Source organism: Lygodium microphyllum, chromosome 1, assembly GCF_053477565.2.
Source record: "Lygodium microphyllum isolate KBCC chromosome 1, Lygodium_microphyllum_v1.1.10, whole genome shotgun sequence".
Classification (NCBI taxonomy): domain Eukaryota; kingdom Viridiplantae; phylum Streptophyta; class Polypodiopsida; order Schizaeales; family Lygodiaceae; genus Lygodium; species Lygodium microphyllum.
In genome coordinates this window covers 30,478,751-30,495,310 of record NC_141135.1, presented here as the reverse complement: position 1 = coordinate 30,495,310, position 16,560 = coordinate 30,478,751, and the positions used below count along the sequence as shown (strand labels likewise).

Genomic DNA, 16,560 nt, shown 5'->3' with positions numbered 1-16,560 from the left:
CATTAATGCTAACAAGAAGTAGACATAGGGAGCATGTAAGCAAGTAATGAATATGGTGAGTCTTTCTTATTGAGCTAATGATGTTGGTTGTTGCCTCATGGCAGCTTGATAGGCAGCACGAATTTCCTCCCATCCTCCATCTATTGCACACGTGAAGGCAGCTTTGAGAGTTGCCACTCCATGGCTATGACAATGAAATTCACTTCTCTCTATGTGTGTTCTGTGATGATAGGGTTGCATTGTGTAGCTTGAGGGTTGTCACTCATGGCTATGACAATGAAATTTACTTCTCTGTATGTGTGTTTCATGATGATAGGGTTGTAAAGAAATACTCAAACACAAACTACAAACACAATCGTATGACAAAGCACAGACTGATAATAGAACTCAGCAGGGTTAGGAATGAACACTAAAGATGAATGAATGAATGAATAGATACAATGTGTAAAGAAAAATACCTTAACACAGAAACATAAACAGAAACCGTACGACAAAGCACAGACTGATAAAAAGAACACAGTTAGGGTTAGAGTTAGAGTAACTCAGAGACAATGAACACAGTGAATAAATGAAATGATATGACTACTAATAATACGATACTCATGCAGCAAACACACTATGCAATGAATAAATACTGAACCTCGAACTCCTGTATCTCTAGGATCAGGGCAGGGGTAATGAGCTGGAGAGTGTGTCGTACTCCAAACGGATCCCGAATCGCAACAAGGCAGCCTCCGGATGTCAAACACCAGCAAACGCAGCAGTGAGAAGCTGGATCTGATGCACACAGTAGTGAGAAGAGAGAAAGACTAAAAACGCAAGCAGGACAACTTGCAAGAAAGAGAAAGACTAAAAACGGAGCCTGTAGGCGAGAAAAAGACTGAAAACGCAAGCAGAATACTAGCAGGAGAGAGAAAGACTAAAAACGAAGCCTGCACGAGAGAGCAAGACTGAAAACGCAGGCAGGACAGCTTGTAGAAGAGAGAAAGACTACAGCGATTGTAGACAGGAGAGAAAAAACTGTCAAGGCGGCAGCTGGAGCCTACAAACGCAGCAGTTTGCTAGCGTGGCAAGCTGCACGACAGCAGTGCAGATGAACAACAGTCAGTCGCAAGGCAGAAACAGCAGCAATCAGCGTGTGGAGGGCTGAAAACAGGCACCAGACTGTAGGGAACAGTGATGGACAGCAAGGGCTAAGATATCCTCCGTGGCCGGGGTGTGGGCAGCAAGCTGGTAACACCTGAAACCTGCAAAAACGAGATTATGAAAGAATGCAGGGCTGGCTGCCAATTTATAGAAAATTAGGGTTCTAAATTCTCTCGCTTAACTTTCTTGATCCGCTCCACGTTTTAGGGTTTTGGCTAAAATAAGCCTAAAATAAGCATGTTTTTGGTATGTTTTGGGACTGTTTAAGTGGCTAAGTGCATTTCTTAGCACAACACCCCCTCTCAAGCCCAAAATAGGGCAAGAAAAGTAGGCCAGCCTAAATTTTGATTTACCCCAAGGTGTCCCACCCCAAAGCAGCCAGGGCATCGGATAAAAGATGTACATCGGCTGCCTAGTGGTCTACCAAGAATACAGAGACGATGGAAATCTTACCAAGGGAGCCCAAGTAATCACCCCAGAGAGGTCAAGGCATCGGACCAAGGATGCTCGTCGGCTGTCCAAGGGCCTACCAAGGCCTAAAAAGGCGGATGGAATCAACAATGGACTTGTTTGTTTTGTTTTCTTCTTTTTTTTTTAAAGTGTTTTGAAAATACATAAGTAATATAGAGGCAGCGGCCGATTAAGTAACAGATAGGAAAAGATAAAGAGAGTTTTAAACCCAAGTTATTCACAAAACTAGTAAGTCAATCCCTCGCACTGACGAGGATAAGTGCCTAAGGATGATAAAAGTGAGTGTATGTGCCAATCATGTGTTGAATATGTAAGAGGCAAAAAAAACGCACACACACACACTCTCTCTCTCTCTCTTTCTCTAATGCTCTCTCTCAATAGTACAATGAGATAATAAAAAATTATCATTGATAACTTCTCTTAGGTCGTGGATAACCCTCCCAAGAGGTATGTCTAGTATGAAAGGTCACCAGGACCACTATAGTGTCCTTTGAGAGCTCATTACTATCATTGTCACTTCAGTCTTTACTTCAAGTCTTCGGTAGCTACTTCTTCCACTTCTTCAAGCTATTTTGAACTTATATTCATCTCTTCCCAAGGTTGGAAAACTTCCCCAAGCTACACATTCATCCATCGTCACACTTATAAAGACATACAAAACAAAACAAAACAGAGACAGAGGCTCTACAGATGGTCAATAGAGGGTTAACAGAAATACATCAAAAAGCCTTTAGCTAAACTTAATTCATCTAGAATCGACCACTCCAAAAGACCGAAAAGGAATAAATACGCACAGATGCATGTTTACATGAACAGAATGCTAATGTATAGGGTAATGCAAAGAGAGATGCAAGATGTCATGCTCATGCAATATGCTATGCAATGGTGCCACTGGGACAGTGCCCTTGCAGGGGAAGTATTCACTTGTCTAAGTGCCCTTTTACAATCAGGTCATCTTGATAGTGCAGATGAAGTTACAAATGCCCATAATACAATACAAAAGAATAAGTAAATGTAATGTCTAAAAAACTGTAAGCATCATCACTGTCACGATCAAGAGTAGGAGCTGCCCCCTCTCAAACTGGAAGGGAAAGCAAGAGGGAAGCACCCTCTCCCCGTCAAGCTGAAGAAGTAGGGGAGGGTGTACCCAAGCCGATCCTGGGTAGCAGGTACTAAAGAACCGGCCGGTTGACCGCTTTGGTCAAGATATCTGCAAAATTATCTGATGAAGATACAAACTCTAGGTGAATAGTGCCTAGCTCAACCTGCTCTCTGGAAAAGTGAAAGTGGACTCCCACATGCCGTGTCCATGGTGTGATGATCGGATTGCTCGTAAGGGCAATGGCACTCTGGTTGTCACAGTAGATAACTGTGGGAGAGTCACATGAAAAATGAAGCGCCGCCAGTAAACTCCTCAGATAGATGGCCTCGGTGGTGCCATCGAAGAGAGCTCGGTACTCAGCCTTGGCCGTGGAAGTCACCACCGTCTCTTGCTTACAGCTGGACCAAGAAATGGAAGCCATACCCAAGATAAAGAGGTAGCCGCCATAGGAACGCCAGGTGTCAGAATCTCCTGTCCAATCAGAATCAGTGTACCCCTGCAAACATAAACCAGAACCATATGTCGAGCCATAAGAAAAAGTACACCACAAATAACGCAACACACGAAGACATGCAATCCAATGTGACATCCTAGGTGCTGTGAAATACTGACTGAGTATGCTAACTGAGTAAGCTAAATCTGGCCTAGTATGAATTAACCAAAGAAGTTTTCCTACAACAGAACGATAGGTGTGTGCATCGAAGGGCTGTCCTAGGGTATCCTTCGACAAGTGGACAGTAGGATCAATAGGCGTGGCCACTGGCCGTGTCTGATCCGAAGTGTACTGTTCCACAAGTTGAAGTGCGTACTTCTGCTGTGACATAAAAATACATCCTCCAGAACGAACTACCTCCATCCCCAAAAAATAAGACAACAAACCAAGGTCTGTCATTTCAAATGTAGCTTTAAGTTTAGCCTTAATTTCCACTATGACAACAGAATCTGAACTTGTGATGAGTAAGTCATCAACATATAGCAGGATATAGCTAACCCCCTCTGAAGTGGATCGAACATATAAGTTCGGGTCATAAGGAGTAGAATGGTATCCATGAGTCTGTAAGAACTCATCCATTCTATGGAACCAAGACCGCGGCGCTTGATTCAGCCCATAAAGAGCTTTCTGCAAGCAGGATACCGTAACCCTAGGATTCCCTAAGGGAAAGCCCGGTGGTTGCTCCACATAGACTTCCTCCTCCAAGTATCCATTCAGGAAGGCACTCTTGACATCCATCTGATGTATCGACCAGCCATGGTGAGCGGTGAGCGCGAGTAGCAACCGAAAGGAAGTCAACCGTGCAGAAGGGGCAAAGATCTCTTCATAATCAATGCCGTGCTTCAGTCGAAACCCTTGCACTACAAGGCGAGCCTTGTACTTGTCTAAAGTCCCATCAGCTTTTAGCTTTGTCCAAAAAATCCACTTTGTCCCGATAACTTTCTTGTGGCTCAGGCAATCCACCAATGTCCAAGTCTCATTTCGGTCAATACTCTCTAGCTCCCTTTCCATAGCCTCTTGCCATTGAGGGTGCTGAAGAGCCTCCTGCCAGGTATTCGGCTCAGAATGCGCTACGTAATCAGCTGTAAACAGCAATGCAAATGATGCTTGAGGAGCAAGCCGGGCAGATCTTTTAGGTCCCTCCGAAGTGGAATCCGGTGGTAGGATCCCCCAATCCCGCATGGTTTGCTGGTACCAGCGAGATAACGGATCTCGCGAAGGGGGCCTGGGAGGTAAAGAAACTGCGGGAATGTCAGGAGCGGGAAGTAGACCAGGCTCAGTAGGCACGATCTCTAATGATGTGGAAGAAGGAAGCGGATCGGAATCCGGTGCAGAAGACTGCACAATATCCCTCTCGTCAAAGACGACATCCCGCCTAACGATCACCTTGTTTGTCCAAGGATCAAACAAACGATAGGCTTTCGCTTCAGAGGAATATCCCACAAAAATAAGAAGATCAACTCGGGGAGTAAGCTTTCCTATCTTGTCATCAGGCGTGTGTGTGTACGCACAACACCCAAAGACTCTGAAATAGGAAATAACATGCCGAGAGCCAAAAAATGACTCGTACGGGGTCTTCTGAGGAAGAGCCGCAGTCGGGCACCGGTTGAGGATGTACATCGAAGTGTTAACAGCCTCAACCCAAAGGCGCTCAGGAAGCTCTGCTACGAACAGCATAGAGCGTGCCATTTTCATGATTGTGCGGTTCATACGCTCTATGACTCCATTCTGAGAGGGGGAGTTGGTAGAGGTGAGCTGGCGAGAAATGCCATGCTTCTGTAGAAACTCGGAAAACTCGTGGAAGATAAACTCGCCACTGCTATCACTCCTCATGCACCCAACACGACGACTAGTCTGGTTATCAACCAGCAACACCCAAGCAGAAAAATATGTGAAAGCATCTGACTTATGCTTGAGGAAGTACATCAACATGTATCGAGAATGATCATCCACTATCAAAAAGAAGTACAGCACACCATTCAAAGCAGCAGTGGATGTCGGCCCACAAAGATCAACGTGAATCAATCTAAGAGGCTCCTCAGCTCTATGTGTAGACTGCTGAGGAAATGGGGTACGGTGCTGCTTCCCAAGCTGACAGGCTTTACAGACATCTCGAGCTAGCTTCAGGCGTGGAAGGCCCTCAACCAACTCACGGCGTGACAACTCATAAAGTGAGTCATAACCAAGATGCCCTAAGCGAAAATGCCAAAGACATTCATTGTGCGTATGCTCCCGAGATGTGGCTAAGGCCTAGAAGCTATGGAACACGGAGCCTTCGGCGGTCGGCTCGATCAGAAAGTGTGTCATGTGGTATAGGCCATTAGGCTGTGCCTCACCGCGAGCAATCACTAAACCAGTCAAAGAGTCAAGGACCTGGACACCAGCAAACGCAGCAGTGAGAAGCTGGATCTGATGCAGACAGTAGTGAGAAGAGAGAGAGACTAAAAACGGAGCCTGTATGAGACAGAAAGACTAAAAACGCAGACAGGACAGCCTGCAGGAGAGAGAGAATAAAAACGGAACCTGCAAGAGAGAGAAAGACTGAAAACGCAAGCAGGACAGCCTGCAGGAAAGAGAAATACTAAAAACGAAGCCTGCATGAGAGAGAAAGACTGAAAACACAGGCAGGATAGCTTGTTGGAGAGAGAAAGACTGCAGCGACTGCAGACAAGAGAGAAAACTGTCAGGGCGGCAATTGGAGCCTATGAACGCAGCAGTTTGCTGGCATGGCACGCTGTACGACAGCAGTGCAGATGAACAGTAGTCAGTCGCCAAGCAGAAACAACAGCAATCAACGTATGAAGGGCTGAAAACAAGCATCAGACTGTAGGGAACAATGATGGACAGCAAGGGCTGAGATGTCCTCCGTGACCGGGGTGTGGGCAGCAAGCTGGTAACACCTGAAACCTGCAAAAACGAGATTGTGAAAGAGTGGAGGACTGGCTGCCAATTTATAGAAAATTAGGGTTCTAGATCCTCTCCCACTTAATTTTCTCGATCCACTCTCTGTTTTAGGGTTTTGGCTAAAATAAGCCTAAAATAAGCATGTTTTGGGGTTGTTTAAGTGGCTAAGTGCATTTCTTAGCACAACACAATGCTCAATGCAATAAACACACTATGAAAGTGAAAACAAAACCTCAAACTCCCATGTTTGTGAAGAACAAGGGCAAAGCGTATAAACTGGAGACTGTGTCATACTTTGTATCAATCCCATGTAGCCTCCAGATGTGATCAGCAACAGCAAATGCAGATTTGGAGTGTAACCAGCCTTCATTTTTGGAATGGGTGGTGATAACCTGATTTAAGAGTTAATTACAACAATAAATAAATGCACATAAAATGAAATACACACTTGACAGTAGACACCCTGCTGGCCCCAAAATTGACGCCCCTTGCAGTATTTCTTTAGCTTTCATTCAATTGGAAGGAGTAAAACTTGAGATTCTTCAATCTCCTCCTGCTAACCAATTGCTCTTGCTGTCATAAATGTCCAGCAAGCCTTTTAGGTCATTTGCCCCTTATTTCACCCAGAACTTCTTCTCCAATTTGACCCTTGGCTGGCTAAATGCTACCCCAAATCAATTCGGGATGGGTTCGCTCCTGAAATCCCTTAATAATCTTCAATTATCAGCTGCTGATTTCAGTCCCTTGAGCCTTCAATCTCTGGCACGGATCCCAAGGTGGCTGCTAAACCCTAGTTTCTGCTGTGAATTAGGGTTTACTGCAAAAATTACAGATCAGCCCACCAAAAATGGCTGAGATCTCCTCTGAATGGCTGAGAATTGCTGAGAATGGCTAAGCATAGGCTGAAGGAGATGAGAGAATGCCGTAGAGAGAGAAAATTTTGAGATTTGTCGCGAAGAACTGATCAAAATCAGCTGCTGCCCTGCTGTACTAGCCCCAAACGGATACACCAACAACAATAGGAGCATCAGAGACTATGATCTTCAGGAGAAAGTGCATCAGCAGCAATTGTCAGCTTCCCAAGGTCAAGAATATGCAATCTCCATCACCAAAATGGTCTCCAATGGCTGGGAATTGGCCCCAAAAGCTGGCAGCAACAATCCAACACCTCTTTCCAACAGCTCCAAAATGAAAAAACGAGATTTCCCTCTCCCTTCAGCCCTATTTAGCCTTTCCCCCACTTGCATGGGAAAGTTTTGCCAAGTGGCAGCTTTCTTAATCCATTTTCAGCAATTTCCAGTCATTTAATTAATTTTCAGAATTAATTAATTCATAAAATTAAGTCAACCCTTAATCCATGCCCAGAAAATTGACCTTGCCTATCCAAAAATTAATTGGCTAGGCCATTTGCAACCCAAAGTGGTCCCATGCATTAATTGACCCTTGGACAAGCATTAATCCATTAATTAATGCCTAGTCCCTAGTATCACCACTGACACTTAATGGCCAATTAATGGTCCTAGGGGCAAACTGACACCAAAATTCACCTATAATCTAACAAGTGTAACTTATTACAACTTTTGCCTTTAACACCCATCTTTTTCGCAGGGTCCTTCGGTCTTCAACTGTGAGAAAGTAGCTTGCACCTCACATGTGCAACACATGTGCATCTTTTAATTGCACATTTGATTAATCCTTTAATCAAATGTCAATTAAACATAAGCAAAGCATCAAATTTTCACGTCCTCGTGGCAGACCAATCGCCCTCTGCAAACTGCAAAGCACGTCTATGGCGATCAGCTGCCCGCTTTTGCTTGTCCTATAATCTCTGAAGTGCATACTTTATCTTTGCATAGGCTGTATCCAAGCTTTCCACAAAGCGATCAGCCTCAAAGATCTTATCCTTAGTGTGCAAAATAGGTGGAACCTTCTTGCCACCCTCAACCACCTCAAATGGAGCCTTGCCAGTGGAACTATGCACCGTATTATTGTATGCAAACTCAACCAATGGCAAATACTGCTCCCACTGTGTCTTGTGGTCTGAAACATAGCACCTCAAAAGATCTAACACTGTGGAATTTGCTTCCTCAGACTGACCATCTGTCTGCGGATGGAAGGATGATGAGAATTTCAGCGTGGTACCCATATTCTCAAACAACCCCTTCCAGAATAGACTGGTCATCCGAGGGTCTCGATCATTGATGATCGACTCAAGCATACCATGATACTTAAAAATGTGCTACATAAATAATTGTGCCATATGATCAGCCTTTATCTTCTTCCTCACCATAAAATGGGCTTGTTTGCTAAACCTGCAAATAATAGTCCATATCCCATCATTCCCTATAGGTGTCTTAGAAAGCTCAAAAATAAAGTCCATAGCAATGCTCTACCAAGGCCTATCTAGAATAGGCAAGGGCTGCAACAAGCCCAACATCTTTTGCCTATCATGCTTTACCTTCTGACATATGATACATGCCCTAACATACTGCTCTACATCATGCCTCAAAGCTGGCCAATAAAAGAAATGCTCCACTGCCTTGACTGTGGCATCAATACCTCCGTGTCCTCCATACGGAGAGGCATGACTTTCAATGATCACTCTAGGCCTCAACTGCTTTGTGACACACAGTCATCCATGCATCAACAAAAATCCATCTCTTAGCATAAAATGCTTATGCCTTTGGCCATTGCAAAGCTGATCATAAACATTAGCAAAGTCCGAATCAGCAGCATATTGCTCTTTCATGGCATCCAACTCATCGTGATAAACCATAGTGACAGCTGAAATTTGTGCCTTACATGACAGTGCATCAGCCACAACATTCTTTTTACCATCAATGTGTACAATCTGAAAATGAACATCATAAACCTGTAAATTCCTCTCTGCACCGTGGAGAATTCGGCTCTCATAAGCCATAACTCGGCCATCTTGCATAAGGACAGTTCCAATGCTATTACCACATGCATCACACTGAACCACAAATGACTTCCTTAGATCAAGCAACACAAGCACAGAATCTGAAGTCATCTTTTCCTTCAACTTTTCAAATGCTAAAATTTTCAATGTTGTCCATCTAAATGGCACATCTTTCTTTTGCAAAGCATGCAATGGAGATACAATTTCAGCAAACCCGCGTACATACTTCCTATAGTAAGAACATAAACCCAAGAAGCTACGGATCTCATGAACATTCTTCAAAGCTGGCCATGAACGTATTGCTTCAACCTTAGCAGGGTCCATACGAATACTATCAGCCGATACAATATGTCCCAAGAAGTGGATTTCATGCAAAAAGAATTCACTCTTTTTGTCATTGATAACCACCCTTGCTTGCATAGCTCATTGAAAACAATGTCCAAGTGCTTTCTATGCTCTGTCTCATTCTTTGAATAGACAATCATGTCATCAAGTCCAAAAGGCATGACAAGAAATTCATATAACCCAAAAGATATCATAAAAGCTGTCTTAGGCACATCCTCCGGTCTAATGCGTATCTAATGATACCCACTTTTCAAATCTATACGGCTGAATATTGCTTCCCCCTACAATCGATCCATAACATCATCGATCCGAGGGATCGGAAAGCGGTTTTTTATCGTGATCTTGTTCAGAGCACGATAGTCAATGCACATACGCCATGAACCATCCTTTTTCTGCACCAAAAGCACTGGAGCAGAAAGGAGATGAGCTGGGCTGAATCAGCCCTTTTCCTAACAGCTCATTTACCTGACTCATAATCTCCTCCTGTTGGGCTGCACTGACTCTATAGGGTGGCTTATTAGGAGGGCTACTTCCAGGGATAAGGTCTATAGTGCATGGAAAAGAAAATATTATTTTGCATGATGATGGTAGTACACATGATTTTATTTCTACAAAGTTAGTGAAAGAATTGAAATTACAAACTGTTCCTAGGCATTATCGCATTAAAGCAGCATGTCCCTAGCCACTTCGATCTTGCATAAATTGTGGCCAATTCAACCATGAAGTAATGTATTGCTTGCAGAGTCTTACATAGCTTCTTATCAGGACGATGGCACTATGGCGATCCTCAGAAGATTGAATTTTGATGCTTTCAGAACTGAATATCTTCCCCTCTATAGTGGAATGCAAGCTAAATTCAAAGACGTTGAAAAGGAGGAAGTAGAAGAAATGTTGGCAAGAGAGTCCTCTATGTCATTTTTTTGTATGTAAAAGCAATAAATACACACTTTAACACAAAGGACAAGGGCCAAACTGAGGCTTAACCTCATGCTTCGGCCCTGTCAAACATTCACATACATTGGTCTCATTTTTTCTTCTTTTTCTCATGCTTCGGCCCTGTCAAACATTCACATACATAGGTCTCATTTTTTCTTTTGTTTCGAACGCAAGAAACCCATTTTTCCCATTTTCTCTATTTTTTCTATTTATTTTTAATAGAAAATATGTATTTTTGGTTTTTTTCTGATGACTAATCATTGGAACTAAAACTCAACATTTTTCTTTATTGTATCCCATCTCCACTCGTTTTTTTCCACTCAAAATCAAAGAGACTATCAATTTTCATCTGCCATGATCTTCGGGTCTTTCAGGTGGTAGCTGCCCTGGAAGTGACTGAGAAAAGCAATCAGCATACATTTTCAGAAATGACATGCAATCATTTTCTAATTTAGACATATTCCCGACATTCTCACTATCATCCTTATCCTTAGCAAAAACTAAATACGTTGAAAGATGATTTTTCATTACTTTAGAAATAGCAGCTGCAAATACAACAGGGACAGATTCCCCCTTCAACTTTACATCAAGTGTGAGTGTCTTTCCCTTATGTTGAATAGTGATCTCTTTTGCATATAAATCAATCATTGCATGCATACGGTGGCACCATGGCATACCAAGCAACACATCACAACCCTCAAGTGGAGCAATGTAAAACTCTTCGCTGTCCACATATCCCTGTATGTGCAACCAAAGCTTTCCAATGAGTGGTGTGACAGGTTCTGCATGACCCTTACATGTCATTCCAACTTCCCCCATGGCTCCCAGCTCATCCTCTTTGATGCCTAGACGGGATGCCATGTCAGTAGAGATAAAGTTGGCTCATGCACCATTATCAAAGAAGATCAATGCATGCTGATCACTAATTTTGCCCCGTGCTCTGCACAACTCAGTAGCATCATCATTGGGCTGATTACTAACAACATCGGACATCAATTCCATTGATGTTTTGGGCCTTTTACCCTTAGGATCTCCCTGATTTTCTGATTTTGTAGCTTGCTGCCTATTGGGACAGTTCTTTGCAATATGACCCTCTTGTTCACAAATAAAGCATTTATTTACAGCCATCAATTCCCTACGTTGTGCCAATGTTTTCGAGCCCTTTCTTTGCTGTTTTGGCCTCTTTTCAGGCTGGTTTTCAGATATGCCCCTTTTCTCTGCCTTAAACAACTTTTTATTCGGCTTCTCCCCGCTCTCTTGGAAGCCCGAATCCTTTCCACATAGCAAAGCATCGGCTGTAGCAGCAGTCTCTATGAGCTAAGACATGCTAGACACGGTGGATTTTATGCAAAAATCCCTGATTCCTTTGGGCAGCCCACATACATATTTTTCCACTTGCTCATGAAGGGGTACGGCGCGATAAGAAGTGACGGGCAGCAATGCATCCCAAAACTTCTTATTGTATTGCTCTAAATTCTTGCATTCATTTGCATCAAGCTTGTTCCAAGCGGTCATGATGTCCACCTCAAATGTACTAGTCAACCGATTCGATGCAAACATTTTCTTGAATTGTATCCATGTTGACGGTGCTCTACCTTGCATCAAGAGCGTGGACCACCACTGCAATGCATTCCCCTTCAAGAAAGTGGCTGCCTTTCGAATCTTAGAGGATTCGGTGAAGTTTCTCCCTGAATAGGCTACATCAAACTGCTGAATGAAGGTCAAAGCTTTCAGCCTATCTTGTGCACCACTGAAGGACTCAAACTTCACTGCTTTTCCACCCTTATCATAGTCTTTTGCTTCCCCTTTGGGAGTCAAGTTGTCATACACTGGCTGCTGCAAAAAGGGTGCATTTACTGTATTTACATCATGACCAAGCCCAAATGAAGCATTTGGATGACCAGTAGTAATTCCTTGAGCCCCATAAGCATTCGGGGATGCAGATGCATTGCCAAACATTCAACTTTGTGCCCCAGGCATCAAGCCAATGCTACCATACATAGGGTTTTGCACATTTCCAGCCATACCCGAATACAATGGGCCTTGCACACCATGCATTGGCTGCTGCATACCATAGGGATTTGTGTCATGCATTCCTGTATGCGGCCCTTGGCCAACCATTGCATGAAAAATCGTACTACCACCAAAGTATCCTGGCTGCCCCATCATAGCATGCATGCCCGGCTGTCCAAAATCTATTGGATTGGCACTTCCATAATGGCCTCGCATTTGCATTCCTTGCCCCATAGGTACCAACTGTTTAGCTTTGCCTCTTTAGGAGCTTCAAGTGAAGGATTTGGCACTACCCTTGCTGTCCCGAAGGTGTAGAAGTTGACTTCTTCTTCTTGCCCTTGCTGTCCTTCTTCGGAGCATTCAAAATCGGGTGAACTAAGGATCCTTTGCCAATTCAGCAAAGAGATTTGTTGCTGTCCTCATCCGATTCTTGAAGTGGTCATCAAATTCCTCTTCACTTTGCTGGTCATCTACCTCATGACGGCTTGAAGGCCCTGCATCTTGCTCAACAGCAACATTTTCAGCTTGTTGTCCATCATGAGAGCCTTGTCCAAGATTAGGCATTGCATTTCCTTCATTCCCATGAGAATGTCCATACTGAGAGGCATCATCACTGCTTGATTCCATCTCACTGTATGAAGACATGTTGGTGTAATTTCTCAGCTGAGCACAAAAATTAACACTAGCACAAAGCTTTGGCTTGCAATCAGGTGCCTCGGGCCCACCAAATCAAGAGATTTTATGTATCCCGGCAATGGAACCATGTAACCAGCCTTCCTTCTTGGAATGGGTGGTGATGACCTGATTTAAGAGTTAATTACAACAATAAATAAATGCACATAAAATGAAATACACACTTTACCATAACATTCTTGAACAGTAGACACCCTGTTGGCCCCAAAATTGGCGCCCCTTGCGTATTTCTTTAGCTTTCATTCAATTGGAAGGAGTACAACTTGAGATTCTTCAATCTCCTCCTGCTAACCAATTGCTCTTGCTGTCATAAATGTCCAACAAACCTTTTAGGTCATTTGCCCCTTGTTTCACCTAGAACTTCTTCTCCAATTTGACCCTTGGCTGGCCAAATGCTGCCCCAAATCAATTCGGGATGGGTTGGCTCCTGAAATCCCTTGATAATCTTCAATTATCAGCTGCTGATTTCAGTCCCTTGAGCCTTCAATCTCTGGCACGGATCCCAAGGTGGCTGCTAAACCCTAATTTCTGCTGTGAATTAGGGTTTACTGCAGAAATTACAGATTAGCCCACCAAAAATGGCTGAGACCTCCTCTGAATGGCTGAGAATTGCTGAGAATGGCTGAGCATAGGTTGAAGGAGATGAGAGAATGCTATAGAGAGAGAAAATTTTGAGATTTGTCACGAAGAACTGATCAAAATCAGCTGCTGCCCTGCTGTACCAGCCCCAAACGGATGCACCAACAATAATAGGAGCATCAAAGACTGTGATCTTCAGGAGAAAGTGCATCAGCAGCAATTGTCAGTTTCCCAAGGTCAAGAATATGCAATCTCCATCGCCAAAATGGTCTCCAATGGCTGGGAATTGGCCCCAAAAGCTGGCAGCAACAGTCCAACACCTCTTTCCAACAGCTCCAAAATGAAAAAACGAGATTTCCCTCTCCCTTCAGCCCTATTTAGCCTTTCCCTCACTTGCATGGGAAAGTTTTGCCAAGTGGCAGCTTTCTTAATCCATTTTCAGCAATTTCCAGTCATTTAATTAATTTTCAGAATTAATTAATTCTTAAAATTAATTCAACCCTTAATCCATGCCCAGAAAATTGACCTTGCCCATCCAAAAATTAATTGGCTAGGCCATTTGCAACCAAAAGTGGTCCCATGCATTAATTGACCCTTGGACAAGCATTAATCCATTAATTAATGCCTAGTCCCTAGTGTCACCACTAACACTTAGGCCAATTAATGGTCCTAGGGGCAAACTGACACCAAAATTCACCTAGAATCTAACAAGTGTAACTTGTTACAAATTTTGCCTTTGACACCCATCTTTTTCACAGGGTCCTTCGGTCTTCAACTGTGAGAAAGTAGCTTGCACCTCACATGTGCAACACATGTGCATCTTTTAATTGCACATTTGATTAATCCTTTAATCAAATGTCAATTAAACATAAGCAAAGCATCAAATTTTCACGTCCTCGTGACATGGAGAGCCTGGATCGGCTGAACACGACTCGACCAGCATAAATAGTGGGTAGCAGGCCGAGAATGTCTACAAGATGCAGGCAACAGCTGGAAATTGCAGCAGCATATTGTTAGAGATCAGTCACCTGGTCGGACTGTACAGTCGGACTGCCACGTGGCAGTCCGACAGCCGACCTACAGTTATTTGGCACCCAGATTTTGGCTATTTATAGCCGAGTTTTCTGCAGTCTCCACACACTCTTCTGCTTGCAGATTACAGGTTGGAGGCTCGCGCAGATTCCGTCTCTGTTCGCAGATTTCAGACAGGAGATCGTGCAGACTGCAGCAGACTTCGAGGTGAACAGCAGGTTGCATCGTCAAGGTGGAGACACGCAGTCCAGCGCACTGCGCCCGTGTATATATCTGCATATCTTTGTATACAGCACACTTTATACAGCAGATCTTCATCTTTCACTATCTCTTTCTCTCTCTTCTCTCTGCATTCTCTCTCTCTCAATCCTACGCTTCCGCACCGCTGCACTCTGACATGTTATCAGAGCAGTGTAGAAGGGCTGACTGAGTGAAGAACCAACCTGAAGAGGAGTTTCCATCGCGACACAAGGCTGCGTTTTCAGCGTTTGAGGGCAAGCAGGAGGGCTGCGCCTCGGAACAAGGCTGAAGCGAGTGTAGGCCTCGGGAAAGGAGTCCAGGTGGTGGATTTGCTGCTGTTTACTGCTGTTTGACGAGGAGGAAGTTTGAGTTTTCAGCTTTCAAGTGCAGGTTTTGCTTTTTCATCGCCTCCGGCGGGTGAAGAAGTTTCAGGACGCGGAAGAGCCCTAGCAAGCTGCGTTTTCACAATCAGAGGGGGCTGCTTTTGCGTTTGTGAAGGCATTACAGGTACAGATGTCTACAAAGATTGACTTGGAGTTCCAAACGATCATGCGGAAGGTGCCTGTCTTACCAGCTCTTCCCGCAGATCAGAAGCTCGATGGCGATAATTACCGCATCTGGCGCCTGATGATGTTGGCCATCCTTGAGTCCTACGATTTGGCGGAGCTTGTACAGGAGGAGATCGACCGGCCCTCGGTGAGAGATGAGTCCAAACTCTCTTCCAATGCTCATGCGGAGTTGGCCAAGGCACAGTCTCACTAGGACAAACTGAATGCCCGGATTCGTTCCTTTCTTTTTCTGTCTTGTACTACAACCGTGATAGCTCACATCGAGCACTTGACGGTGACTCGAGAGATATGGCTGGAGCTTGATCAGATGTATAACCAAATGACCCTTATGAAGCGGGTTTCTTTGGAGGTGCAGATGCGGACCTTGTCCGTGAACAAGTCTTCTTCGTTGCAGGAGCACATCAACAAGCTTAGACAGCTTCAGATGTAGGTTCAGAATGCGGGGAAGCCGATTTCCTCCGAAGACATGGCGATCACACTCTTGTCCCAGTTGCCGCCACGATTCGGTGCTTTTTACTCTGCCCTTATTGCTTCGGGGCGAGAGTCCACTCTTCGGTGGGAAGAGTTGGTTCCTATGGTCTTGGACCAAGAGGAACAATTGAAGGGACAGAATGCTTCCAAGTTGGAGGCACTGACAGGTCAAGCCTCTCAGAAGAAGGGGAAGGACCAAAAGAAGAAGGGGGATAACAAGTCAAAGAAGGACAAGGACAAGGACAAAGAATCCACATGCCATATTTGTGGAAAGACCGGCCATTGGAAGAAGGATTGCCCTGACAAAGACAAGGAGGACACCAACAAGAAGGACAGGAAGGATTCTGGAGCGGTGGCTGCAGCCTCATCAGCTGCATTTCTTCATCTAGCTGTCATTAAGGACTCTACACCGAATGCTTCTGATGTTGCGATGACAGCTCCCCAGGCTCGAGAGTGGATCGTAGACAGTGGTGCCTCTCGGCACATGACTCCTTCATCAGATGGTGTTGCCCAATTGCGACCTTCGCGTGGGCAGATTCTCATTGGAGATAGCTCTTCGGTGTCTATTGCAGGACCGGGTGAGATGCAGCTTATTCCAGATGGACGTGGTGGTACCCATACCTCAGAGGTCTTGCATGTACCAGGT

The 16,560-nt window shown here is 44.4% G+C and overlaps 1 protein-coding gene across 8 annotated transcripts in view; it reads right to left on the bottom strand.

Annotated features, from left to right (window-relative positions):
* Nucleotides 1-16,560, bottom strand: part of LOC148040960 (uncharacterized) — a 40,755-nt gene that overhangs the window by 6,995 nt on the left and 17,200 nt on the right. Inside the window, exon 5 of one of the 8 annotated variants that reach the window (XM_087675186.1) lies at nucleotides 2,909-3,215. The exons of the other annotated variants lie outside the window; for them this stretch is intronic. The gene's annotated coding sequence lies outside the window, so the exon portion shown is untranslated. Of the gene's footprint in view, nucleotides 1-2,908; nucleotides 3,216-16,560 lie in introns of those variants that run through there. 8 annotated transcript variants of the gene reach the window in all.